The following is a 6000-nucleotide window of genomic DNA, read 5'->3' as shown; positions in this document are numbered from 1 at the left end:
CAACTCAGGACAGCAAGACAAGAAAGACAAAAGGAACTGCTCAACCGTAGCAGCACCCGCACAAGAAAAGTCTGCGCAGCTAACTGAAAGGCAAAGCAGATCCAACCAGAGTAGGTGTGCCTTCAGCCACTCACTGGAATACTGGGAGATCTCTTCCTGTCCCGATACCACCGTGACAGCATATTTGAAATTGAAAAGATTTGATCATTAATATTCTAAAAGTATATATTTTTTTCTGTGTGTATAAAATGTCACTTCTAATTAGCTTGGGACATCTACAATAAAAGTTACAAGAGGGTATGCCTTAACATGAAAGCTTGGATACTACTTCGTTATTGATAGCCTATCTATAGGATAGGCCATCAATATCTCATCAGTAGGAGTGTGATGTCTGGAACCCCTGTAGATTAGCTGTTACTGGTGACAGTAACTGGAAGTTTTCAGATGCTGCTGGAATAATGTCGCTTTGTCAAAACCATAGCTACGGATCCACTCTCTGAGATTTATGTGGATATGCAATACCTGACCATTGCCACTATAGAAATGATGGAGCTGCTAGGATCTGGCAACATCCAAGTACTTCTAGCTGCCGATAACGGCTGGTCAGCATGGGTGCCAGGTGTTACACCCGCACCGATCAGAAATTGATGACCTAGCCTAAGGGGTACTTTGCACGTTGCGACATCGCTACTGCGATATCGTCGGGGTCAAATCGAAAGTGACGCACATCCGGAGCTGGTAACGACGTCGCAATGTGTAAAGCCTAGATGCGCCGATAAACGATCGCAAAAGCGTCGTAAATCGGTCATCTGTGTAGTTTCGGACATTTTCATAATGTCGCACCAATAGGAGATACGATGTTGTTCCTCGTTCCTGTGGCAGCACACATCCCTTAGTGTGAAGCTGCAGGAGCGAGGAACATCTCATTACCTTCCTCCACCGGCTATGCGGAAGGAAGGAGGTGGGCGGGATGTTTACGTCCCGCTCATCTCCGCCCCTCCGCTTCTATTGGCTGCCTGCCGTGTGATGTCGCTGTGACGCCGCATGACCCGCCCCCTTAGGAAGGAGGCGGGTCGCCGGCCATAACAACGTCGCAGGGCAGGTAAGTGCGTGTGAAGCTGCCGTAGCGATAATGTTCGCTACGGAAGCTGTCACAAGATATTGCATGTGCGACGGGGGCGGGTACTATTGCGCTCAGCATTGCTAGCATCGGCTAGCAATGTCGCAGCGTGCAAAGTACCCCTAAGAAAAAGCTGCCAATCTGGCCAACTCCTTTACGTAAAAGGGTCCCTTTTAGTGATGGGTGGACCCGGACTGTAAAAGTCCGGATCCATGCAGTTTCAAAGGTGCCTGGGTACCAGACCTGGGCCTGGGTGTTTTATCCGAATCTGGCACGTGAGAAATTAAACTTAATTAACTAAAGGAAAAATAAAGAAGATAAGAATAAAGCAGCACTTCATACTTACCGAGACTCCGTCGCGGTTGTAAACTGCTCCCGCTTGGCTTTCTCACTGCTTCTGTGGCCTCCCTGTGCCGCTCATCATTGCTCATACATTTGCACTGCTTTCCCCGCTTTCCCCACCCACTGGCCGAGCTGACCTCTGTAAATGGTTCCAGTCAGACGTGCCCCCAGCCTGTGTGACAGCATCTGCCTGCAACTAATCACAGGCTCTGGTCTGGTCTGTGGGTTAGAATCATGATTCATGAACCAGGAGGGCTCAGGATAAGCAGAGGAGGAGACATTGCAGACGCAGCTCATCTGGAGCCTCCGGCTGTATGAATCATGAACCAAAAGGGCGGAGGAGACATCGTGAGCACAGCTCATCCTGAGCCTGCTGATTCATGATTCATGAACCAGGAAGACTCAGGATGAGCAAAGGAGGAGCCATCATTGTCGCAGCTCATTCTGAGCCTGCTGCTTCATCATTCATAAACCAGGAGGGCCAGGATGAGCAGAGGAGGAGACATTCCCGGCACAGCTTTTCCTTAGCCTGCTGCTTCATGATTCATGAACCAGGAGGGCTCAGGATGAGCAGAGAAGGAGATATTGCGGGCGCAGCTCATCTAGAGCCTGCTGCTTCATGATTCATGAACCAGGAAGGCTCAGGATGAGCAGAGGAGGAGACATTGTGGGCGAAGCTTTTAATAAGCCTACTGCTTCATGATTCATGAACCAGGAGGGCTCAGGATGAGCAGAGGAGGAGTTATTGCGGGCGTAGCTCATCTGGAGCCTGCTGCTTCATGATTCATGAACTAGGAGGGCTTAGGACCAGAACCGGATTTTTTTTTAAATTAGCAGGGACCTGCGAGTCCGCCCAGCTCTAGTCCCTTTTCCTTAGTTCCTCATTAGGAGTTAGGAAAGGAAGTACAGGCTTGTATGACAAGTTAATGATTACATTGTGGCGCCCTGGACAAGCCAGGTCGTCACAGGTACTGCAACAACACACCCCACACCCCGGCTAGGCACACCGAAGTCAGACAAAAATCCTTGTTGCCTCCCTCCAGGGGCTGATGTCCACACCAGGGGTTGGAGCCAGGTGGTTGGCCCCACCCACCGAGGAGTTCACAGTCCAGGAGGCGGGAAAAGGAAGTCAGAAGGGTAGGAGAGAGAGTTCAGATGAGTTAGAGAGTTGAAGAGTGAAGTGGTAGTAGAGGAGACTGACCGTGTCTGGGTGCGTGGCCCGGGCACATACAGCAAGGTTGGCAGACGGTGGTGACCGTCTGCAGGCGAGGCTGATTGACGTGAACCGTAAGGAGCGGGGACAGGCGGTGGCCCGCCGGTACCGGATCGGGGAGCGAAGAGAAGCCAGCACCATTCGGCAGGGCCTACGGACCCCGACCAGGCTTGGAGTCACCGTAAAACCGGTCAAATCCGTTAGCGAAGGGAACCTCCGGGGTTTCCCAGCAGTCAAGACCCGATTGAAGGCAACCGCTCAAACCGTAAAGGGAAATACAGTCACCGCCAAGGCTACAGTTCCCAGGGCCAGAGCCTGCGGGCAAAAGGGGCTCTCTCAGCATCCATCCAAGCTGGGGAGCGGGTTACCGGTGGGAAGCCACCAGAACCAAGAACTTAACACAGGTGCAGGGAAAGGCAGTCACCGCCAACCTACCGGGAGAAGAACCACCGCAGCCGTCTGTGGGACCCGTCCATCCAGCCGTTTGTTTTACTGGAGACTTTGCATTCATCATTGGCTGAGTGAGAACCACCATGCCGTGCAGCACCGCGCTGCCCCCGCGACCCTGCACCTCACCAGGCCCCGTAACCCACCTGCCATTCCTCCCTCACCGGGCCCCGGGACAACCAACCTCCCTACCCACGGAGGGGAAGAACAACATCCAAGCTGCTCCCTGTCATCGCTCCCAGGATCCCCGTCCAGAGCAGCGGTGGTGTCACAACCTCACCACGACCGTGGGTGGCGTCACGGACAAATAATCCCCAAAACCATTCCCCCTTTCACTCACGGGCGAGGAGCGCCGCTCGAGTCCCTGGATTCGGCCCACCGCTCGAGCCACCGAGCAGCAAGCGAAGCAGCAGCAGTGCCGGACCCGAGCGTGGTGAGTGCGGCGTCCCCTCCTCCGCCCGCGACAACATCATACCATGATGGGTAGTCCTAGAATGAATGATGTATTAAGGTGGTAGAAAATATAAAACAATTGCTTGATTTAACCAATACACAAAGGAAGCAGCATGTCAAGAAAAAATACAAAGTATATATACGAGTAGCAGATAGAGAGAATGGCACAAGAATAATAGCAGAAATTAGTAGAAACTCTTTATAATTCACTCTGGGTATTTCTTCTGAAGACAGTATTGCGGAAACAAATAAATCATAGTACTGTAAACTGTGACCTGAATTTGGATCACTTAGTTATTCCATCATAAGGACAGAAACATAAATAGTGCAAATTGCTGTTTAAAGCTGTTGGTTCAACATGATCAGTAAAAATGATTCTCAAGGGAAGTAAAAATTACACATTTATCCTACTGATAAATAGACATTTAAATGCTTTATTAAGCAATGCTTGTTTTATTGTTTTCTGAGCAATCAGAGAGAGTAATGCGCGCGTTACAGGAGACAATATATCGTGCGATCGGATGAGCGATCGCACTTGCCCCCTACATTTGTGCGTCACGGGCAATTTATTGCCCGTGTTGCACAAAGTCGTTAAATCACCGTCACACGTACTTATTTCCCTAACGACGTCGCTGTGGGTGGCGAACATCCTCTTCCTGAAGGGGGAAAGACGTTCGGCGTCACAGCGATGTCACACAGCGGCTGCCCAATACAAGGGGCGGAGATTAGCGGGACGTAACATCCCGCCCACCTCCTTCCTTACTCATTGCCGGCGGGATGCAGGTAAGAATTTCATTTTTATTTCTGCTGCAGTGCGGGTGTCAAAAGTACTCTGCAACTTGGCCAGTATCTGGGTAACTGTCCCTTTATCAGTATCAGGCCAGGACTTAGCATTACGGGCGCTGCAGCGGGAGCTGGGGCGACGGCGACTGGGATTAGATTTGCCGGTGCTGCTGCGTCTTGGGCTATAGCAGCCACCTGTTCCCCCTCTGAGTCGGACATCTTCCTTCCTCCTTAGTGGACCTTACCAGGCTCCGCTCTCTTTTCAAAATCTCTTCTGAGCTGCGCGGGGTTAACGAACCTCCGCTCTGATGGCACGCACTCTTCGCGCTCTTTTTCGGGCACGCCCCCCTTCTTCCTGCGCTCAGCAAGGCTAATGGCGGCGGTTGCTTTTTCACACAGTAAAACACAGTTCTTTCAGGCGCACAGTACCCGGTGGGACCGGGCACGAAATCCTGTTCGTGACGCCAAGCTTGACTCGCCCACCCCAGGGCTATGGGACACCCGGTGTCGGGCCGTACTAGTCCGGGGGTATTCAGTGATGGCGGGGCCAGACTCCGTGACCCTGGCAGGGTCAACTAATATGGCAGTGATGGGGGTGGTAATTAATAATAAAGTTTGTGGAATATTCGTGATGCCACCTGTGGATTGCGGCTATGGAGCCGCCGCTGCTGGATGGGACCTCCGGGGCTGATGGATTAGCAGCTGGGATGGTTCTGCTCCCCACAGGTGGAGCGGTGCCCCGGGGCAACCATTGTTGCTTATAAAATTCTATGGGGCTCTGGAAATGGTGCATGACTAAGCAGGTATTGCAAAGAACTGACACAAACAACAGTCTCTTTACCTTCTTTTCTTTTACTGTGCAACAATTCAGTCCTGGGAGACCATCGCAGGTGGTGAAGGGGATCCGGCCGGCCTGGAAGTAACTGGGGTGATCTCCTTGGCCAGTCGAGTATTGAGGCCAAGTCCCTGTTCTTCCTTTGCTTCTTTTTTTTTTTTTTAATCCAATCAATTTTTTTATTGTAGGAAGTTACATTACAAAAAGGAGAAATTCAGGTATCATTGGCAACAATACACAAAGAAAACAACGCTGTAACATGTGGTAGTATCACCTTTGATTATGATTCACATTTCCTGTCACACCACCACCAATCATGTCTGATGCAAGTTGCAACTTTTTTTAGGTTAATCAATACCCAATACGTATAGAGTCAACCTACCAATTTACTCTTTAATCCTCAAAACGAGCAATCCAAACAACCAGAACCAGAGAGTAAGAAAGGAAGATAAGAAAAGGGAGGGGAGAGAGAGGTGGGGGAGAGGGGGAGAACCATGGATGGTTGCAAGGAAGCACCCAGGGAGGGGAAGGGGGGAGGGAGGGAATTGGATGGCGTTTCCGGGTAGCCCGAGCAGTAACAACAACAGAGATTTAAACACCTTGAATATTGACATGTGGTATGGGTGAACTCCCTGCGTAACACTCTCTTTGACCCTATTTGACCCATTTTTAATTATCAACAGTTTGCCCTGGAGACAGATGCCCGACAGGGGATGCATATGATGATTTCAGGGAATTAGGTTGTAAGCTTAAAGCATGGACCTCAAAGGTGGTATTTTCGGAAATACTACCTGTGCCACGAGCCAC

This window comes from Anomaloglossus baeobatrachus, chromosome 4 (assembly GCF_048569485.1).
Source record: "Anomaloglossus baeobatrachus isolate aAnoBae1 chromosome 4, aAnoBae1.hap1, whole genome shotgun sequence".
NCBI lineage: Eukaryota > Metazoa > Chordata > Amphibia > Anura > Aromobatidae > Anomaloglossus > Anomaloglossus baeobatrachus.
This window is presented reverse-complemented; position numbering follows the sequence as displayed.